The sequence below is a fragment of the Nuphar pumila genome, chromosome 16 (assembly GCF_984573655.1).
Source record: "Nuphar pumila chromosome 16, dmNupPumi1.hap1.1, whole genome shotgun sequence".
Taxonomy (NCBI): domain Eukaryota; kingdom Viridiplantae; phylum Streptophyta; class Magnoliopsida; order Nymphaeales; family Nymphaeaceae; genus Nuphar; species Nuphar pumila.
In genome coordinates this window covers 37,586,670-37,607,412 of record NC_143264.1, presented here as the reverse complement: position 1 = coordinate 37,607,412, position 20,743 = coordinate 37,586,670, and the positions used below count along the sequence as shown (strand labels likewise).

The 20,743-nt window shown below is 37.5% G+C and overlaps 1 protein-coding gene and 1 long non-coding RNA gene across 2 annotated transcripts in view; both read left to right on the top strand.

Annotated features, from left to right (window-relative positions):
• LOC149813182 (rRNA-processing protein fcf2-like) overlaps positions 1-20,743 on the top strand; it is a 113,079-nt gene that overhangs the window by 56,076 nt on the left and 36,260 nt on the right. The gene's annotated exons all lie outside the window — the stretch shown is intronic.
• LOC149813183 (uncharacterized) lies at positions 14,021-14,616 on the top strand. Its single transcript, XR_016428226.1, has 2 exons — positions 14,021-14,137; positions 14,241-14,616. It is a non-coding gene; the product is annotated as an uncharacterized LOC149813183 (long non-coding RNA).

Genomic DNA, 20,743 nt, shown 5'->3' with positions numbered 1-20,743 from the left:
CTAAACCCAAACCTCGTTGTTAGTTATATGGGCTGTCCGGGTCAACCCTGACCCGACCTGTTGACAGCCCTACTGTATAGGGATGGTTTAGTCGCTACACCCCTTTCCCCATGGAAGCCTTTTGACATGAACACAATGGAGGGCCCAGCTTGTGCCATTTGGGCCAATTGATTTTCTGTGAAGAGTGTTTATTTCACATTCGTGTGGAAAATGTTCAGTTTCTATCAGGAAATTACCATGAAACAAATGGACCCCAAGGTGAAGAAAGCCAAGAATCAGGCAATTGCCGTTAGTTAGTTTTTTTTTAAAAAGAAAGTTAATCAAAATTTCATTCATAATGAAAGTTGGTTGAAAATCTTGAACTTCGTCAGTTTGAAATGTTGGATTTGTAAAATTCATCAAAAACTAAAAGGACAACCAAACATGTTTTTGCTAAATCATTGAAATCAAAACTAAAACCTAATGCGGAAGCATACTTGAATTCATAAGGTACTTCGGTAGATCCTTGATGGGTATAATCTTCTGAAACCTGTATATGTGGTCATATAAGAGTGACTTAATCTCTTGATGGTTATGAAGAGCCTCAAAGAAATGGCCATTATATAAGGTTTCGATAACCATAACCTAATATGTATCCAACTAAGAGTTTGTCTCCAATTCGACCCATTATAAAATTATAGACAAAATTGGTCTCTCCACATAATAGACCGTACCATATGAGATACCACATAGCCCAATTGTATTAGATCACATAAAAAGGGATATAAATCGGTCGAACATGGGTTGGATCTTATCGGATGTTAGATAATCAGATTTAGAGTCAGATGGGGCTCAGATGCGTAGAGACTGCACCAATCCCGGATCTGATTATATACCCTAAAGATCTGAAGTATACATAGATTTTGTTGAACTTTAAGTCAGACTTGGATCTGCATTTGGACTCTGGATGTGAGAAAGCTACAACCAAATCCGAGTTGGAATCTGACCCGGATCCAGTTTTTCTAACCGAATCCGCCTATACGTATTGAACTCGAATTATTTATCTAGTTCTTCAATTTGTTCAGGTTTTGCATGAAGTTGCACTGTACACTTGCTATGAACAACTAAATTGACTTAATCTAAGATTTTACTTTTTCAAGATGGATCGTGTCGGCTTCCAGCACAAGGATCAATTGACTCAGCACCTGAAGGCATCTACGAAGATTACCAACCACCAAGAGTTTCAGACTGCCTTCATCTAGGCCCTGATCGTTGGTGTTGCAAAAGCACAAACCTGTGCTTTACGACCTCTGCTGGATGCCACAATGATTGCCATGCACAGGCAACGGCAGCAACCGTAAACTCCGAGGCCTCTCCCCATAGGCAGTAGCTGTATGATGAAGGGCGCACATAAATAAGAGCGGATGGCGTTTTTATCATTCAGGAGATGATGAAAACGAATTGCTGTCTTAGCATTATTGTTGATGAATAAAATGAAAATTCAAAGCTCTCTCTCTCTCTCTCTCTCTCTCTCTCTCTCTTAACAGGTGGCTCCTAAATCATCTTGCACAAGCATAAGAGCGATGCTTTCTTAATTTGAGACTTACAGATATATTTTATATAGGCTAGTTGGTAGAAACATGCACTAGAGGAAGTGCTTTTCATGTTTGGATGTGTTTTAATTAAGACCCACAAAAATCAACGGCTCATATTGCAGTAAAATTTGGTGATATTTTTTCGAGTATCTTTAGACCATAAAACTTGGTGGTAAAAAGCCAAATTTTCATAGTTAAATAGACTTAAAATAAACTATGATTTTTAACAAATAAATAATGATAAACACATATAAAAGTGTAGACAAAACAAAAAGTGCCTACAACTATTTGTTATTGAAGTGTTTTGAAAGGTAATGAGATAAAACTGATTAGGAGCTAAAAAAAAAAGTTAGCTATCATGTGGGCTAGAATGCAAGGTAGGCTACGTCCTACTAAAATAAGCGGATTATCTAGTTTTTTTCAATGGCAGGTGTGCTTGGGCATGCCTTCATCAACACGGGTGCCTGCTTGTGTTCCATAAGGTTACACATTAATTGCCTGTACAACCCTTTTAATTCACGAGTGTTGCAGCCTTAACAGAGGGGGACCGGTTATCGGCTGCCTTTTTTTTAAAGGCAAGCTGGTGTTAGGCAGACTCCTACCAGTTATACAAACTATACTATTGGGTTTTGAACCTGCAACCTCCCAACACAAGGTGACGTGAACTAGTTGCTCCAAACAGACAAGCGGAGCCCCCGTTGGTTGGTTATCGGCTGCGTTGTGCAACACAAAGTTCAATAATTGTCGAGCCCAACTAATAATCGAATCTAGTTCAAGTAGGGATAAAATGGTCTCTCAATGGAAACCAACTTTGTCTGTTTACCAGTTGGGCTTAAAAGGGCCTTTCCTGACCAATTGGAAACTCGAGGCATGGTTACGTGATTGAGCCCAAGTACTCAGGCCACAAAAAACACAGAAAATCACTAACCGTGCACTGATTTTCTGTGTAAAACTCAAAACATAGAAAATCACTACAAAATCTCTACAAGCATAACGATTTTCTGTGTTTTGTGTGGCCCGAGTATTTTGTGAAGTACCTGGACTCAATCACTGGATCTGCCCCATTGAAACTCAGTACGATAAGACCTGAGCTCAGTCTGAACATGACAAGAGTCAAGTAGGGCTCTTGATGAGCCAGAGCTTAGGTTGGGCCAGTTAAGCCCTAATACTAGGGGTGTCAACGGGTAGGGTTTACCCAGACCCACCCGGACCAAACCCTATAAGGTATGGGTATGGTGACAAATGAGAAGATCTGATTAAGACCCGAGTCTGGACCATAAGGTTTGATTAATACATGGATCCAGGTATAGTTTGTGAAATTTTATGGCAGATTCTGGCCCGACCCAAGTTCCGATTAAGACCTGCAAATTTTCAATGTAAAAATGATAACAAATTTTATTTTACCGTGTCTGGTTCATGTAGTTCTTTTTGAGTCCGGGTATGATTTCTCTTATATTAGACCCGATTAAACACAAGCCCAACCCAAGTTCCAATTAAGACCTACAAATTTTCAATGTAAAATTGATAACAAATACTATTTTACCAGGGTCTGGGTATGGTTTTTCTTATAATAGACCTGATTAGACCCCGGTCCAAGTCTAGTTCCACCTGTGTCTGAACCAAACCTGACCCGTTGACACAACTACCTAATACACTGTAAGGTCAGGCCAGTCTCGATGTCCACCCTCATAAATGTGTTGGTTATGATCGATTTTTTGAATGTTATAAGAACCCACCCATGTGTCAGAATCAAATACTTCATGAGCTGGTCCCCATAAAATCAAGTACATAAATCACATTTGTATGGTAGGAATCTAAAAATAAACGAAAAACTCATTTAGCACATACCCATTACGTGTGCTAAATGAGTTTTTCAGGACTTTTTTATTTTATTTTTAAATTCTGACTGTATACATGTGATCTATGTACTTGATTTTATAGGGTTTCAGCTCTTGAAGTGTTCGATTCCTACACATGGGTGGGTTTTTATAAGTTTTAAAAAATCAACGGTCCAAAATCCTTATAAAGGCTCCAAATATCATTTTTTTCCATCGAAAACACATGATCCAGGTGTGGATTCCTCGTAAATCAGTCATGCCCAACACATTTATGGGGTTGGAACAGCGAAAAAAACAACGAAAGGGCATAAAAGCCAATTTATAACGTATCATTTAGCACATATCAATTTCTCACTTACACATTTCTCTCTCTTTTCAATTTTCAATTTAAAAAATTTAAATATAAAAACATTAAAATGTATCCGTTAATACAATAAGATAGCAATACATTCAAAATGTCACCCATATTTTATGGGTGTTTGTTGCTCCCAGGTGTGCAGATTGTTTTCACGATAACCCCTTTAACTCCTCATTATTCAGAAATCCCTCTTTTCTCTAATTAAGTTGGCCTAATTTTTAATGAAAGCAGATCCAGCGTTCGGAGCAATTCTGCCCAAACATGGGAGTGGCTGCCCCTATTGAAAAAGGGGGTGCCCCTCTACTAGGGCTGACACTTAACCGCCAAACCCTAGGACGGCTAAGCAAATTAAGATATGAAGTGTCATATAAGTGTTCTCCCACACGCACACACAACCACACCTCCCTATCGCTAGTACTCGACCTAAATTGCTCACTATTTTGGTATTTTCATCTTCTTCATTACTACTAATTAACCGATCAGCTTGCGAAATCAAGAGAGCGAGTCACCTATTCCGCTTGAATTAGAGGAAGCACATTCAAGAGAGTTGCAGTTTTTATATGGGACCTACGTGAATCAACTTACACAAGGGTTTATCTATGTCATGGGCCTATTTCTTTAATAGGCCAATGTGGCACGACGGTTCTTCTTTCCGTCGCAAGCCTTTTGATCGCTCGCTTGTCGTTGTGAAAGCTTTGATAATTGAGAGTGCAAGAGAGCGAGAGACAATAAAGAGGGAGAGAAATAAATGTCGCAGTCATGCACCATATAAGAGTGACATGCTATTTTGCACTGTGTCCCTTGGTAACACGACTAGACATGTGTAGACACATCGACATGGACACTGACATATACGACCTTATTTTAATGTTTTTAGATTTATTTTTATGGTAATAATATTTTATTATTTGCTTAAATATTTAATTTTATCATTGTATCCTATTTTTCAAAATATTTTTGAACTTTCAAGTTGAACCCGAATCATGGATCCTAATATCCATATATCCTTGTGGCATGGTGATACATTGTGTCTAACATGTAACATCCTGCACTATTTTTCCTAGTGATATGCCTTAATTTTACTTCAAATATTGTGAATTGTATCAAAGTCTCAAACTTAGGTCCTTATTTGTTTAAGTGTTGTGAACGAAGCTCACAATAGGAATATACTTTTAATAATTAAATTATAAAAAGTTTTCTTCCAAACTTATGACATAAAGTAATAATATGTAAAATAAAATTTTTAAAAATATAAGATCCAAAAAATATCTTTGACCCATTCATAAGATTTTGATGTTTTTTACTAAAACCTTAGAGTTGACTTGTTTTGCATTGAGAATTTTAATTTTGAGATATTTTTAATGGATTCGATTAGGAGAGTATTTTCTTATTTACATTTAATATCATTTAAGTAAATAGACATTTACTTAAATGATATTACAAGTAAAAAGTATATGTAAATAAGCAAGAAGGTCAAGGGTGAAATAGTCATTTCACCCACACCTACCAACCAAACTAGATCCTTCTTTTCGCCGCCTTAGTTCTACTATATATGTATGCTCCTAGAGGTCACCACCTAGGGGTATAAAAAGATGAAAGAGAGAAAGGAAGATGAAGGGGCTAAGGAGGAGAGTGTGGGTCGGCCTGAGAAGCTTCACATCAGCTAAGTAATTAATTATGGTTTTTAATAATTAAAGTTTCCTAAATAAGCTTTAGGTGTGGTTAATTATACTTTTGACAGTAAAATGTTAGGATTTTGGTTAATCTAGTTTGGTGGTTAGACCTTTCCAATAATAGAGAAATTTTTTAAAATTACATTTCAAGCGATTATGAGACAACTAAGTTTGTTACATGCTGATTTTCTTGTAATTGATTTTAGCTGAAGCTTATGAATTTAGATTACATATGTTTCACATGTTCTAAAAGTTAGTCTTTTGCTTAAGTAGTTGTTTAGTAATTAATTTGATAAGACCAATAATTTATTTTTAACTTTTTTTATATCTTTCTTAAACTAATGATCTTCATAAATCATAAAATTTTGTTGTTACTAAAAGTGGATTAACTTCTTCCAAGTTAAGTGGGTTTTATAAATTGTTTTAAAAAGTCATCAGATTTCCTAAATTGTTTCAAAAGTGATTAGTCCTGTTATTTGAAACTGCAATTTAGAAAATTAGATTTGGCATTGAAATTTGAATGAAAGATCTATTTGAAATGTTTTCAAAATCTTTAATTTTGAAATAATATTTTTATTGATTTTAAGTATTGAAATTTAAACATTCATTCACATAAGTGTATGCACACTGATCCTAATACCCGGTCCGGCTCGAGCCAAGCCTTATCGAGCTCGACAGGTCGTTCAGGCTCAATTCAATAGCTCGTTCGAGCTTTAGCCTAGTGTTCAGGGTCAGCTCATTTAAGGAATGGACAAGCCCGAAACTAGACTCAACCGAACTGAGGTGAGCCAACTCTGTTAATTGTGCATCCCTACTCTTGCATTCACTTTTTGGACGTTGACGGACTGTTAGCCCTTGCTTTCAATCAACTCTGGGAATCTCACATAAAGGAATATTGCACTCTGACATAACTGCCCCTCTAGTCCGTACTTGCATTGGACATATTTGCCTTTTTGCTCTCTCAATACCCAAAACTACCCCTTGCTTGACCTTTGTTTTTTTTCCTGGAAAGATAATTGAAGTTTAGGGAAAAATGAATGAATTCCAAACGCTTAATTTTGGATATCACAAGTAAAAATCAACCTAAATATTACAAAATTTGCAAAAGTTACAATTGATTATGGAATAAACTGCATCTCAAAAGGTGGTAATCTCTTTCTGTCATGTTCTAATCAACATTGATGTACTCTGGGACATTACACAATCAAATACTTAATGCTTTAAAGATGCCTGCCCAATGTCTTACTAAGCATCTTAGGAAAGTACTTGATGTTTTAGGAAATTTTTATTGATGTATTTATGTATGGGTATAGTTTTCATAGTGGTTTTCTTGTGTGTGTTATTACATCCCAGGGTTACCACTTGCTTTTGCTCTTTTATTTCTCTTCTTAATGCTTCATTTTTCGGAATAAAAAGGTAGAAAATGTTGCATGTCTATGTTATATAGGTGTAGTGCGACCGGAGTTACCGGAAGCTTCTTCAATAGGTGGGAAGCTCGCTTCCCGGAAACTTGCTTCGAAAGCACGATACTCGTCGGTTCTGAAACTTGATGAGAACCTTGATTCCCCACGCTTCTCCTATGCTTTTCACACACTTCATCTATTCTTCTTATATGTTCTCTTACTCAACTTTTCATGTTTTTTATGTGTTTTCTCAAACTCTTCTCACTCCCGTGTGCTTTCTCTAAATTGGTAGTCATCATTTTTAGATTTTTCTAAAAATGTAATTTTTACACTAAAAAATCATGAAATTTAATATTAGTCACTTTTATTTTAGTTTTTATTTGTGTTTCATTTTTATTCCCATTCAATTCTTATATTTCTTTTTTTTATTCCTCGCTTCTCGCTTCCTATACATTTTAAAATGCATCGCTTCTCGCTTCTGCTTCCCGTATCGTTTCCCGCTTCCGCTTCCGCTTCCTAGTTTGGCAACCTTGAGTGCGACACCACAATTTCAAAAAACATGTATGTATGTATGTATGTATGTATGTATGTATGTATGTATGTATTGGCTACACTCGTGGGCAAGGAACCCCCTAGTTGTAACTCATAGTAGCAAGTTGTTTTGTCCAAATCAGTGTTGTGAAAAGCGTTGAGGCGTAGCGAGGCACTCCACCAAAAATCGAGGCGAGGCGTAAAGCGTAAGCCTCAAATTTTTTTTAAAAACTTTAAAAAATTATAAAAAAATATCTAAAAATACAAATAAATAAAGAAATGCTTTAGTGGTGAAATAACAACCAATAAGAAATAGAAAATCTCAAATAAGTACTAAAAAACATGAGATTAACATATAAAAGTAACTAAAAACTGATTACATAACTGAACAATATATGAGATTAACCAATAAAAGTTAAAATATACTAAGAAACTGATTACGTTACTGAAATAACTGGAAAATATATGAGATTAACCTACAAAAGTTAAAATATATGAGATTACTCTAAAAAATATGAGATTAACATATAAAAGTAAGTTACTTTTATATGTTACTTTAAGTAACATATAAAAGCTGATTACATAACTGAAAAATATATGAGATTAACCAACAAAAGTTAAAATATACTAAGAAACTGATTACATAACTGAAATAACAAGAAAATATATGAGATTAACCTACAAAAAACTTGTTGATTATGTCTTAGAAATCTTTTTTTTTGCGCCTCACGCCTCAGGACAGAAGGCCGTGCCTCAAGGCGCATTTTTGATAACATCGGTCTAAATCTAACCCTGTGGATGTGTTCAACATGGTCAAAATCTATGTCACATGGGTTCGGGTGTGGGGGTGTGGCACTTTCAAAAACCTTGGGTGCGGGGGTGCGACAGGGGCAAAAATGTATGTATATATATATATATATATATATATATATATATATATATATATATATATATATATATATATATATATATATATAAGGGGGGTCCCGCATCCATGATTGCTCATTAGTGATCAGAAGGTTACCAAACATATTTCTAAATGTAGGGATTTGACTACCTATCATATGAGTGCCAATGAATTCAATGATTTCATAGACTTAGCAGGACTGGTAGAGATTGATTATGGGTCTTCCTGTTTTACTTGGCATAACAAACAAGTTGGTTCTAACTATCGCACCAACAGGATTGATCGCTGCTTCGTTAATGACCATTGGATGTTCAGATCATCCCAACTCTTCTACTTTATGACAAACTGCAATACGTAGCGTAAACAAATGAACTGACTTTAGAGGGAGGACGAATCCTATGTGGTGGGAAGAGAGTATTTCTTGAGAGGCCTCAAGTTATTTGTCAGGGGCTACATCAATTGTAACCTTTTTAAAGGTTGTCCAGATTCGTGGGGTTGGAAGAGGAGGTGGTTAAGGTGGTCTTTATTCTTGATGGAGATAGCGCCCCAAGCTTAGATGAGTACCCAAATAGCTTCTTTACTTCATTCTGGTCTATTGTATCTAAAGACATTTCTGAGGCAGTCAGAGATTTCTTTCTCAAAGAGAACATCATGTCCATGATGAGTTGTGGAGCCTAATTCATAGTTTTTGCCCTTGCAGGAAGGGGGGTTCGGGGGCTCCCCCCGGCGCGTGTCTCGCTGCACGGTCAGCGAGCGGGGGGGTTATAGGGGGACAACGCCCCCCCCAGATTTCCCAGATTTTTTTTAAATCCTGCAGCCCATTTCATAAGGCAATTTTTTAAAAAAAAATCCAAAAAATGGACCGAAATGACCCTGGGTGCGACCAACGCATCTAGGGTAAGATTGACCGCACTCTGTGCCACACCCGCATTGAGTCGCGTCGACACGGGTGCGGCACTCTGCTAGCCGAATCCCTTTGACTTAGGTCAAAATAGTAGAAATAGACTTCTAGACCATCATATTTCAGTTTGCGTCACTCATTTAAGGCAACTTCTAAAGTTATCATGAAGCTCAACCTTTGAAGTTTGCTTGTGTGCAGACAACATGCACAATTATGCAACTGCAAAAAGCACCCTGACAACTTACTGATTTTTTAGAAACAACACCTTGTGTACATGGAAAACTCGAAAACTGTTATGAACTAAAGATGAGAGCAATTCAAAACAAGGTGATAACAATTGATTCAATAGAAGAATCAAAGGCACAACAACTGGTACTACATCAACTAAATACCTTGATGTCACCGTGGACAACCGCCTTGTAATGGTGAAAACAAAACTCTCAGGCCAACCCTCCATTCTTGAGGGCTAGTCTGATTTGAAGTGGGTGGGATTGATAGCAGCTTGGTGCCACGTCGTGATTTTCTTTTATTGTTGTATTTTCTGTTTAGGGCAGGTTTGGATATCTTTGTCATTAAGAACTTATGAATATGATGATCCAAGTGGGTGTCTGGGGTATTAGAGGCAAGGTTGTCCATTATGTATCATTACCAGTGGCGGAGCCAGGGGTGGGCATGGGTGGGCGGCCGCCCACCCTAAAATTTGAAACCGAGTCGACTCATGACTCAGAAAACCGAATCGAATCGGGACTCGTGAAACCGAGTCGACCGGGACCCGGGCTCTCGATGAGTCTAGAGCCTACCAAAAGGGGCGAGGGGTAAAACCCTCGCCAGTTTTCCTTTATCGTCTGTGCTTTGCCTCTCCGTTTCGGTGTTCCCCTTCTGTCACGGCAAGGCGGCAACCTCATTTGCCGGCAATCTCTGTGCTCTGCAGTGCCGCCGGCCTCCCTTCGGTGAACCCGCTGTGGCGGTGCCCCCCTTCGAGCTTCTCCCTCTCTGTTGCAATCTCCGGCGACGCGAGGCACCGGTGTCACAGTCAGTCAGACCTTCGCCAATCTCCGGCAACCATCGCTAGCAGCCGGTCGTCGCACTGTCTCAGGTAACCTCCCTAGTCCCTACCCCCTCTCTCTTGCTTTTCTTGTCGATCGGCAAACACAATAACCCTGTTTGCGGTTTCTGAGAAACCGAAGCCTTCAGTTTCTCAGAAACCGCAAAGCATCAGACGACCCATGTCGCCGATCGAAAGACTTGCCGGCGACGACTGCCAACACGACGCCCAGCCATGCCCACCCCTGGCTCTGCCACTGGGTGAAACGTCCCAACATCCCAGCTAAATGCGTATTTTCAGTGGGTTATTTTGTTTGCATTTAGCTGTTAATCTTCCTATCTACTTGACGCTATTCAATTCAATTTGAATACCGTTTGTCGGGCAGTTAGCTATTCCTATTTATTCGTGTTAACCAACTCCAACTGTTATATGTAGTTTTTGAGTTAAATCTGATTTCTATTTTTGCTTGCTTGAATTGTTAGTAATTTGGTTTAGGACAGGGTTTGTGTTTCACAATTTTTTTCGTCTTGGATTTTAAGCCAAAAGTGCTGTTAGTAGTATGGGTGTGGGACACACACCAACTGTTTGGTGAAATGGCTCACTGACTCAGCTAAACCAGTTTGGTTCAGATTTTTTGGCCACCCATTGTCTTTTTCTAAAGGTCGATTTCCTACACTGTTCGCACATTTTAAACAGCGTTTAGGCATCTTTTAGGAGACAGTTTGCTGAATTGTTTTGTTCCATAAATCAGTACTTAAACCAGTCCCTAGTCATGTTAAATAGTTTGAGAATTTCATACATTTAATTCCACTGTCATTGCTACTTGCGCATACTGTTTACAGGATCGTCCTTCAAGACCATAGCATTGTCCCCGAGACCTGAAGTCTGCCCACCCAACGAAAAACTTATGGATCTGCCACTGATCATTACTATATAGAAAAATGTTAAGATATGCATTCGTATCGCGATATGAATGTGTATCGTACGATATAGGGTGTACCGTAGATTAGAGGCTCACCGCACTTAAAAAGACCGAATACTATTTTTTTCTATTTTGGGTTTTAAAGACCTCTTGAAGGCCGACTCCCTCATTTGTGTAAAGGCCATTAGAGAGGTATCCACTCACCCTAGGACTTGTGAGAGCTATTTGAGGGCTGATCCATGTGCAAGGGAGAGGGATTTTGCGATTTCATGAAGTAAAAGTGCATTTTCATCATGTTCCCACTCAAGGAAGTGGGTTAAGGTAAACAAACTCTATTCTTTGCTTTTTATTGAACTTTTCTTGAGGAAGATGGCATCAAATGATTTGTCAATTTATCTTGTCTATTTTAAGGTCTTTATCTTAGTTTTCTTTTATTTTTTTTATTTTCTGTATTTTTACTTGTTTTTTAAAATATTTATTTACTTTTTTATATTGCTGAGATATTCTTGAGATTTATCATCTTCTGAAAATCTCTCTGAGAAATACCCTCGCCAAGAAATTACCTTTAACGATACATGTGACTACTCTTAAGACATTAGTCAATGCACCTAATGTGAAAAATGTGCTTGCACTTGGGCAGGAGGCTCTCTGACAACGTTCTTTTTTTTCCTGCAAAGAAAGTAAAACGCTCTAGCAATATCGATTGAAGGGAATCAGTTTATGCATATGTAAAATTTTAGGGAGGGGTGGTGCAGTTTTTTCTAATATTCTAACAGCAACCTCTTCACCGTATTAATCGGCATATGAAGAATTTCTTTTAACAAGGTTTTCCTCTTTCAAAATACATCATTTTTCCAGCTTAGCTCAGACTCTATTTCTATGATGGTCTCCCTATGGCCTTGTATACATATTTTTTCCTCTTTTTTCTTTTACTTGTTTTGCCCCAATTTTTTGTTGAGGATTCACCTACTCTTTCTGCTATGGTTTTTTTTTCGTTATTGTTTGATGACTTGTTACCCTTTCTGTTCTTTGTTTCCTTTCCTCCTTGATATGAATGAATATGATATTTTCTTAAAAAAAGTTTGTGCAAATGTTCTAACAAAGGTTTAAGATCTGTTTTCTACATGGATATCTCACCCAACTTAAACTTGAAACCGGATCAAGCCCAACTGCACATTGTTTGACTGGTGTCTGTTTTCTAAATAGATATCTAACCCAACATAAACCTGAAACTGGATCCAAGCCCAACTGCGCTTTGTTTGATTGTATTTTGTTAAAGTCTCAAACAGGTCGACTATCCAATTGTTGGCATCTGTATTCAAGTTTTAGATACAACTAACCGATTGATTTCAATCCTCTAAATGAGAGCGACTTTGTGGTCCAAGGTCTCCAAGCGATAGGGTGGGGCAGAAGTCATAAACAACACAAAATCGAGGTGTTCTTTAATCTCCACATTGAGGGAAGACCTTTTCAATCTTTGAAACAGGGACAGGGTCTTGAATAGATTGGGAGTAAGCAATCTGCCATGTATGTGATCATCAGGACTCACAAGGATGGCTCTCTTGCTTGCCAAAACCCACCAAACGATGTAAGATGATTCCCCAGCTATTCTGCCACCGCCCAGATATATATATATATATATATATATATATATATATATATATATATATATATATATATATATATATATAGAGAGAGAGAGAGAGAGAGAGAGAGCTTTGTTATTTCCCCTTTTTAATTTGTTTATCTGTTAATTTGGTTTATGGTTAAAAGCTGCCAGGCCTCCTGTGACCTCCACCGTCTTGATAAGGCAATGAGTTGGGTGGTGACAGTGAAGCTGCAAGCTCGGCCTGCAGCAATGTTCTATAAAAAGTGCCCTCTCTCTCTATATATATATAATGCTTTTACAATTATATTATTGTAAGTTTTTATGGTTTTTAAGAATTTTTAACATGACAATTTTTGACTGGGTCAAAGTTTACCAAATCTAAAATTGGACAAAAATAATGGGTGTGGTTTGACCGTAACCAACATTTGTTGACCTGCACTCTGCCACGTCGAGTGCTGCACCTGCATCTGCACCCATATTGACTTGGGTGCTTTGAGGGTATAGAAGCATGTATGTTGCATAGTTGCTTAGCATTTTTAATTAACTCTTATATGTTTAGTCAAAATGTTGGTGTTGGAATCTACCGATAAAATTTTATTGCTTTATGAATTATGATGCTTATTTCAATCTAGAACAAAGATTATTCAATCAGGGTACTATGATGTCATAATTTTTTTTGTTATATTATTAAAGGCTGAACAATGCATGTTTGGTTGATATGTATTAACAAGAACAACACAAATATTTCCTAGTTGGGTTGTAGAACAAGTTTAAAATTTGCTACCAACCGGGGCTCCACTTGTCTGGCAGGAGCAGTTAGTGCACGTCCCCTTGTGTTGGGATGTTGCAAGTTCAAACCCCAATGGTATATGGTTGTATAACTGGTAGGGGTCTGACTAACCCCAGCTTTCTCTGTAGAAAAAAAGAAAAGAAAAAAAAGTTTAAAATTTGCTTGTAACTGCTATATTTAAATCTGGAGTTATGGCTATCATATGTTATTATTTTAAAGTTTCCAAATCAAACTTCTCTCGGTGTTTTCTGCTGATCGTTTGATCTTTTTTGCAGTTGATAAGCATTATTGATCCAAAGAGACACTACAAGAAGAGCGACTCTAAAACACTTCCCAAGTATTTCCAGGCAAGTGATCGTCCATCTTAGTGCTTTTCCTCTGCCCTCAACACGTTTTTCACCTCTATAGTAAACTCAAATGTTCCTTTTCTCGTATCATCTTTCTGAAAGAAAAGTTTGGTCGATGATCTGGTGGGTACAGTGGTCGAGCCCGTATCAGAATTTTTCTCAAGCCGCCTTACTCGGAGGCAAAGGAAAGCAACTCTTGCTGATGAGCTACTATCTAACCCAAAACTTCACCAGTATAGGTAACAACCTTGTCCATGAAGCGTGTTTCTTTATTGTTACAACAGAATGATATTAGGTTATTACAAGGCTCCTGTTGTAAAACATCATCCCTTTGGTTGACAGAAAACGTAAGGTCTCAGAGATTGAGGATGAGCGACGTTCTGCCAGTGGGGTATCGAAGTGGAGGGAGAAGAAGAGGCACACATCTCACAAATCTAAAGAATGATTAATGAAGTTGGTAGATGAAGATGATGTTCAGTGTCACATGATCCAACAAAAGGCCAATTATTTATAATCTTTCTTTTGGGTATTATTTGTGCGCATCACTTGAAATCCTGCATTTGCATCAACAAGATGTTCTCATGCAATGAATTTCTTCCCCATCATGCTTCTACTAAAGTGTGCGTGTGTAGTGGGGAGATGCTCTCATTGATGAACCTGATAAACTCTCTAGAGCTATCAAAAAATTTTGAATGACAATTTGATTGCTTTTAGGTGACATGGTATTTGTTGCTAGTCTCATAAGTTCTTTCGTTAAACTTACCTGATGAACACATGGTATATGTTGCTCTTTCTCTGCTCGGAGATTCAAGAAGCCTGTGGTGTCAAAACCATAAGAATATCGTAAAGGAGATATTCACGTGCCATAAAAAATCTTGATAGTATTTGCAAGAATGACAACAATTTCTCTTATTTTCTACGTATATTATTTTGATTGTATCGTTATTCTTTTTTTTTTTTTACAGTTTTTAGTACTTTTATCAAGGTCTACATGTTTTTTCTGATATTTGGTCAAGAAAAACACAATTTTTACTTCATTGCAAGATTTTTTTCCCTTCCCAAGAACCAGATCTGAATTTGCAACAAATGACTTTGATTTAGCCTGGCGGACAAGGAATTAACCAAAAGGTGGTGATGACATGCTCGGACAAGCTTTTTGATCCTAATTTCTAACTGCATTTAAAATAGGGATGCAAATTGATCGGATTCGGTTGAAGTTATGACACGAATGTGATTACGGTATTCTTCGCCAGTCTTAAAACAAGGCCGAATACTTATTTGGGTCAGATTGTATGATTAGATTTTTCTACATTCGGATTTACATTAGAACCAATAGTTACCACCGAGGTGGTATCGCATGTGGTAAGCGGGGACCTGTGTCAAGCTAAAGGCCCAGGATCGAATCCCTCTGCCACATGGGACGATTGTTGTTCTGGTAAGGGTCTGCCTAACCCCAGCTTGCCGTTAAAAAAGAAGAAAAACCAATAGTTGCTATTGGGCTTTTATTGAGATTTGGATTTTTATTTTTACTACAGGGAGAAGTTAAGATTTGGAGTTAATTCTCTTCCGTTTGTTATTTACCCGATTCAGTATTGCCATATAATGTTCGAATCAGAATTTGGATCGAGACTTGTTGCTTAAAATTCATATTGAAGTTCAAGCAGGGGGATGTCATTGTCGAAAACAAACACCTCATCGAGAAAAAGCTAAGGGTGGCGGTTGAAAACCAAAATTTGTTGCTTGAGGTGGGATCTAGTGTGGGGCCCACCTAAAATCAGACACTTCAGCAGATGAGGACCCTAAAACCCATCCAAAATTAAGGATTTGTAACCAGTTTGGTTCTTTTTTATCTTGGATGGGGTTTGTTGTAGCTCCATAGACCAGGGATATGAGATCCCTTAATCTCATATCTCTGGTTTTTTAACATGCCTTGGAATCGACATCCAATGCGGTCCTAGATTCAGAGAACTCGTTATATCCGATGCTTCGGGATCTAGAAGCCACCTTAGCTATGGAAGAGGGTATCCCAAGTTCAAGTGGGACCCATAGAGGTGACAAGGTTGTTGAGATGATCCATACGTAAGATCAAGAAAGGTCATCTAGGTGGGGCCCACAAGGTGGTGCCAAATTAGAGGAAGAGGGTGGAACATCCCCACCTCTCTAGATGCTTCTCCCTTCTTACAGGAAGGAGAGGATTGTGTAGAGTCCACTCCAGCTTTCTTTTTTTGATTTTTTATTTTAGAGACTTTAGGCTTATGAAGAGTTCAATTCTGGATGGGACTCTTGTCTTCTCTATTCTAGTTTAGTTCTGGTTGTCTAGTATGATATATTTTTTGTCAAGTAAAGGGTGTTTTGAGTTTATTAAATAGTTTTAATTTTATTAAATAAATGTGGACTACACCCTAAACCTCTCATCTATATAAAGTGGCCTGGGGACTCTCCTTAAGCATTGAATAATAATGATTGGTTCTTAAAGCTCTCTCTAGTCATCCCCTCTCTCTTTGGGCGTCTTATCTTCTCTCCCTCTCATCTCTCTCTGGTTTACGTAAGGATAAGACCTCCAAGGATTGATCGTTCTACCCTAAGAAGAGCCCAAGCTCCTCTGATGCCCCGAACCATGCATTTTTGCTTTTCCGATGAGCCAATCAGTATTGCCACATTGCAAAACATGTGTCTGAGTTTCAGAACATGTGTCCAAGTTTAAGAACGTGGGAGACTCTATCTCGGTCTACTACAGACTCCCAAGATACCTCTATAATCCCTCTATATTGTTAGACCAACCTTTACTAATTTCTGGGAACCCAAAATCCAAAACCTTATCTCGTCAGGTATTCGATTTACTTGATTTTCGTAAACTGGTAACCCCTGCCCGTCAATACCATTTTTCTCTGTCCAGAGCCTATACCAGACCCTTACACACATCCCTAGGTCACTCTAGAACCTCTGAATCTGGTCATTTCAAATTTAAACAAAAAATCTTACTTGAACTGCTTATTGAGCCCAAATCACACCTACCCGATTAGCTGTTTGACCATGTTTCTCACCGTTTTTCCCTACCCGCAACTACAATAAACCTCAAACCTCTTCTTTACCATGTCAATCAGGGTTCAACACCCCTAATATGTGTTCCACAGGTCCCACGACCCAAAAATCATAGGTTCAATCCTCTTGAGCACATCAGACTCAAATTGCAATTCATCCATTATAAATCCATACCTACCTTATGGTCCTTCTTTTGAGCCTTCTACATCAGAGATATCAGATGGTGTAATAGGTTGGTATCAGAGCAAACTTGATCAAATGGAGTAACCACCTTCCTCCGACATTAATAACATTGAAGATGTTCACAAGCATGTCGAACAAGCCTGAGTAATTACCAAATAGATGCAAGCCAAACTTTTTTTACAATGTCAAACAAGTGCGGAATATGAAAACTACTTCGAGCACATTGAGCAAGCAATTGCAAACCTTGTAGATCACATTGAAGCCCTCATCACGGTGGATGCATGGAGAACTTGAATAACTCGATTCTCAGAGAGCCACTATTTGAATGCGCATGGAGTATGGGTAAGAAACCTTGCTTTTGTGTTCCTCTCTTTTTCAATGAAAACATGTGTGAGTAGGTATTTAAACTTAAACACTTTTCACTTGTCGCAACGTGCCACAAGAAACACGTGTTGCCGAAGCGGTCACTCGCCTTGAGGGTGACGCCCTTCGATGGTACAAATGGTTAAGACATCGTACATGAGAAGTCCTCTTGGGCAGATTTTGTTTATTACATAATGAAGATATTCGAGCCAACGATGTTGGTCAATGATCATGTGGAGCTTAAGAATCTCAAGCAACATGGTAACTTACATGAGTACCAAGTAGAGTTTGAGAATCTGTGCATGATTTTGGCCCAAGTCGACGAAGAGACCTTGCTTAAATCATATGTTGACAGGCTATGTGAGGACTTTCATATTGAGGTCCTAGTTGCAGTCCTGACGAGTCTAGAGGAGGCCTATAAGGTGGTCAAGCTTTATGATGAAAAGCAAAAGAGACTTCAAGCCAAGAAAAGGCTGAACCGACCTGATGCTCGCATCCATTCCTCAGGTGGCCAAATCAAGACTGGTTCGTCCAAGGGGGTGACATTAGCCCCTAAAGTAGAGTCCATCTCACATGCACGCATGAGAAGCGTATAAAAAATGAATTGTATTTTGAAAATCCACATAAGAAAATGGAGGCTCTGGAAACATAGACCTAAGAAATAAGGATAAAGATAAAAAAGCATACACGAAGCAAGCATTGTCCCAAACAAAATGATTTTCTAACTTGTTAGAAGTTTGTATTTCCATAAAAATTTAAAGGTGATGCAATTTTTCAACAAAGTTTTCTATGTTATTTTCCTAGATCTATGGCAAAAAAGAAAAAAATAGTCTACCTATGGTATTTACCTAGAAAAAATGATGGAAACAATCAAGAAAACACTGGTTTTGTATCTAAACCGTTTGTTCATGAAAAAATAAGAATTGGATAAGATTTTGGATCTGGATATGGATCTTATCTATAAGATCTAGCCAAGTTCAGACGTCACAGTGATCACTCAAAGATAGAATGTAGGCACAAGTCTTAGGAACCGAGGCTCTGAGACCTAAAGAAAATAGGATTTGATCCAATAAAAGATGTCTTATTGAATTATGTTTTAAGTCACAAATTAGTAGTAGAGATTGCTAGTAATTTTTGACCCAAAAGACTTCTAAATTTAGAAAAATACAAAATAGATAAAAGTTGAAAAATTACAAGATCTTTTTGATGGTATATGTCACCCCAAAAGTGGCCAAGTGGGCACTGAGATACAACTATGAAAGTGCTCCTAAAAACAAAAGTTGAATAGGTGTTGTTGCATCTGTTCCGCCTGATAATATCTATTTTTCAACCTTTTACACCAGAAATAAAAAAATGCAATAAAACTAACAAAATAAGACAAGATCATTGTCTTTCCAACTCCACTAAAATCACAACGATCTTACGGCTGGTTGGGGAGATATGCCTTTTGGAAGATAAATAAGTCAGTTGTTTCAAACTGCATAACACTTACCTGGTTCTAGTTTTGAATCCCATAAATGAGAACCTTAAAGGGGGTTTTGACTCTGGCTCAAAACTAGAAAGTCTTAGATCTATTCTTTATCTTTCCAACAAATAAGAAAAGGTAAACTTTTGTTGATGGGTTGTAGAGTTATAGATATGAGAACAGGAGGTTTTCTGCAAAAAAATAGTCACAACAGTTATTGTTTTCCCTGTTCAAGCGTGTTTTCAAAGGTCGTAGGTTCAGAATCTTAGAATATGTCGAACATGTGAAATAAAATGTTGTCATCTAATTTCTAATATGTTCTAGATCATTGAAAGAAGAGCTATGGTCAGGGAGATATGGCCTTGTCACTTTGATAGTGCCAACGAGATAAAACAAAAAATATAGGATTTGGATTTGAGGTGGATCCAGATAAAAAAAACACAAAATGGTACTAAACTTGCAATGCTAAAAATTCCAACTCTGATCTTTAGATCATGCAAACGGATCCCACCATGATCGCCATTCTGTGAATTCTGAATTTTTAAAAGCTAAAAATAGCATTTTTTCATAAAAAAAAAATTTATTTTAAAAAATGGATCCAAGACCCGGATCCAAATTTATGAAGAGTGTGGGGACCATTTTTCAAGAACTTGCACCATCCCTCCTCCGTTGAGCAGGGATCAGCTGGATCAGACCTTATGCTACACTAGGCTAGTGTAAATCGGCTAGGCTATGTATGAATTTTGACAAAGTGAGGCTACTTGGATTGCAAATTTACAAAATAGGGAGAAAGCCTCCCTATTTGTAGATTTTTAGTGGATCCGAATATGTTTCCTGTGTATTCGAGATCCAAAGAAAAATCTATAGTTGTAATTCAAGGAATTCGAATAAAGGGTTGTGATTAGATCTACAAGAGAGAATTTAGGATTACGATCTTAGTTTTAATGAATGTAATTAAAAGGGGAGGAGATCAAGCTTTGTGTTTTGGAAGGTCGGCGTGCAGATAAGGGCATGACACATTTTCCAAGAAATGGTTAGAATATGATGACAACAAATGTGATAATGATACCTTTCTGTGTTAACACATCTAATAATGACAAATCATGGAATTGACAGATGTTGATGACAAATCATAGAGAGTGACTGCTCTTAACGACAAATAAATGTGCCATTAAGGGATGTTGATGTCACAACCCTGAAAATGGTTGATGATGGTGACAATTCAAACTATGATAATGACAATTCAAAGTGTAATAACGACAATTTTTGAAAAAAAAAGTTTCGTTAATACCCAGAAATGGGCAAAACTTTTGACTCCGATAACAATTTAAACATTTTCTTTAACTTTTCTTTTCGTCAAAAACCTTAAATAGGCAGTTTTGGTGGTCAAAAATTAGATTGAAGTTGGGTTTGGTGAAGAATTTTGGGGATTTTGACATAAAAAATACCTCGGTCTAAAATTTGGTGTCGACAACTGTAGATTTCATGTTGCGATCAATGCAACCAAGGGATCAATTGGAAATGGTTTAATTTGGATTAGGGTTTCTTCATATATTGCCTAATGCTCTGTACATTGACTTGTAATACTTGAACATGATGTATTATAAAAAATAAAGACTGGAATTGCCTTTTTTTAAAAAAAACATCTGTTTGATGATTTTCAAGCTTGAAAATTGATACTAAGGCTATAAAAACTCTAATTGAGGTAATTCTTGAAACATAAGTATAAGTATCAAAATAATCAATTTTGATTTTTTTTAAAGCTTTTTGCTACTAATATCACTTTAAATTT